This window comes from Macadamia integrifolia, chromosome 9 (assembly GCF_013358625.1).
Source record: "Macadamia integrifolia cultivar HAES 741 chromosome 9, SCU_Mint_v3, whole genome shotgun sequence".
Classification (NCBI taxonomy): Eukaryota; Viridiplantae; Streptophyta; class Magnoliopsida; order Proteales; family Proteaceae; genus Macadamia; species Macadamia integrifolia.
Window position 1 is genome coordinate 22,220,479 of NC_056565.1, and position 2,836 is coordinate 22,223,314.

Sequence of the window (2,836 nt, forward strand, 5' to 3'; positions counted from 1 at the left end):
CTTACTTAACGCTGTTAGCCTACTAGATGCTAGTAGGGCCAATGGTCATATACTCTTATAGACACTCAATCCACTCATATATGCATACAATATGATTCGATCCCACAATCTCTTCCCTTGAGTGCTAGCTCTATAAGTCAAAACTATCACCACAAGGCTAAGTTAACTAATACTTGTCTACAAAGGATTTTGAATCTATCGCTGGAATGATCACCTGATGCATCCACATCTATTCTTTAACCAGGTATTAGATGCACACATATGCGAATAGGTGATAACTGGTCGAAATTCTCTATGGGGCCATGTTCACTTTTTTATTTTATTTAGAACTCCTTCTAGAAGATCCCCACCCTCCATTACGATTTCCAATATGAGGTTATAAATATACACACAATGGGCGAAGGAAAGGCACCGCCACTGAAGGTCTATCAATTTCTGATACTCATCAGTCATCATGATTCAACTAAAGCTTGAGTTCTTACTTTCAGTTCTCCTCTTCATTCTCACCTTCTTCTTCCTCTTCATCAAAACCTGTTCCACTTATCTGGGAAAGAAGAAGTCATCATCTTCATTTTCTTCCAAACTGCCAAGGGATACCCTTTGGTGGGTTCTTCATTTACCATAGCTTCTAATGATGAGCGATTCAGTCAATGGGCTTCAGAGCTTCTTCAAAGTTCTCCCAATGGAAATGTCCTCCTTCATTGTCCTTTCGGCCAACGCCAACTCATAACCACTAATCCCGCCAACGTCCAACACATCCTCAAGAACCAATTCTACCAATACCCAAAAGGAGATTTTTTCAAAGACAACCTATACGATTTCCTTGGAGATGGCGTCTTCAACGCAGACGGTGATAACTGGAAGCTTCAGAGACAAATTGCCAGCCATGAATTTAACACAAAATCACTCAGGAAATTCGTCGGAACAGTTGTGGAAGACGAATTCTCTGGCCGCCTCCTTCCTCTGCTCCTTGATTCTGCAACTAAAAATACGATCTTTGATCTACAAGACATCCTCCAAAGATTTGTATTTGACAACATCTGCAAGATTGCTTTTGGGTTCGACCCAGAATGCGTGTCTCCATCATTCCCGCTACCTGAATCAGAATTTTCAGAGGCATTTGAAGATGCTACAAGGATAAGCGGTGCGAGATTCAATTCCATTTTACCACAAGTGTGGAAGCTGAAAAGGGCTTTAAACATTGGCTCTGAGAGACGATTACGAGAAGCGAACTCAATAGTTCGTGAAGACGCAACAAATCTCGTCAGACAAAAGAAACGAGAACTCGAAAAGAATTCTATATTAGAAACAGAGGACCTCCTCTCCAGATTCTTGAGATCTGGTCATTCTGATGAGCGATTTGTTACAGATATCGTTATCAGCATCATCGTAGCTGGTAGGGATACAACATCTGTGGCCTTGACATGGTTCTTCTGGTTAATTGCCAATAACCCAAGAGTAGAAGAAGAGATTTTAAAGGAGATAAGGGAGAAGCCTGAAGCTCTTGATTATGATGAGGTCAAGCATGTCGTGTACATCCATGCTTCGCTCTGTGAGACTATGAGGCTGTACCCACCAGTCCCCCATGACACCAAATATTCATCTGCAGACAATGTTCTACCAGATGGGACTGTTGTGAAGAAACAAGTGGGTGTGACATATATTCCTTATGCAATGGGGAGAACAGAGGCTATCTGGGGCAAAGATTGGATGGAGTTTCGGCCTGAGAGGTGGCTGGAGAAGGAGAAGATTTCGGGAAAGTGGAAATTCTTGGCGAGGGACCCGTACACCTACCCCGTTTTCCAAGCGGGCCGAGGATTTGTTTAGGGAAGGATATGGCGTTCTTGCAGATGCACAGGATCGTTGCCAGAGTAATACAAGCGTATCGGGTGGTGCCGGCGGAGAAAGGGTTTGATCCGTTTTTCACGTCGTACCAATCAGCCCAAAATGAAAGGAGGTTTTCTGGTGAGAGTTGTGGAGCAAAAGGAAGGTAGGGCAGTAGAGGTTGTTTAATCAGTTGATCGTAAGTATAAGCATCCAATACCTGTCTTTTTTGTTTTTAATTATATCATTCTTCACTCCTGTAATAACAAAAAATGGGATAGGTATTGAATGGTCACATGTACGGTCGTTCATGCAGGAGATCCATCTCATTAATTACTAATATTTGCATGAAATTGACAAGGATTAGTTTTCTATTTCTAAGGTTAAAATAATGAACTTAGGTTCTACCCAAAAAAAAAAAATGTACCTAGGTATGCTGTACGCTATAAGCATAGGTTGTAATTGTTACTTAATTTTCATGTATATTTTGTCTATTTCTTCTCTTAATTTTCATGTATATTTTGTCTATTTCTTCTCTTTACCCCACCCAATGGTTTATCTTTTTGTTTATTTTTTGGGTCGAAGAACTAATGGCTCAGCAAGGTTCTACCGTTCATATTCCATGTATCAAGATAATCACAAATCCTTGGAAAAAGAGCTGTTGGAGGTGGCCTATGCCAGTTTTCACATGAATCTCTATCTTCTCTCTTTGAAAATATGTTTAGTACCCTCGTTTAGGGAGGGGAGAGATAGACATAAGGAGTGTTGGTATAAGCTACACTCTCAAATAGATAATCACTTCTTTTAAAATACAAATGTCACATTCTAAGATAAAAGTTAAGATAAAACCGAAAGAGAGAGAGAGAGAGAGAGAGAGAGAGAGAGAGAGAGAGAGTTTAATCTTGAAGATTTGAACAGAAGAAACAATTTGAATTGCGGTGAGAGCTCAACTGGGACGGTCAAGTCATTTTCTTGATTTCTTATCATTTTTTGGTGGGAAAAAAGTACTATG

The 2,836-nt window shown here is 40.4% G+C and overlaps 1 pseudogene; it reads left to right on the top strand.

Annotated features, from left to right (window-relative positions):
- Positions 1 to 370: 370 nt before the first annotated feature.
- Positions 371 to 2,013, top strand: LOC122089620 (annotated as a pseudogene).
- Positions 2,014 to 2,836: the final 823 nt, after the last annotated feature.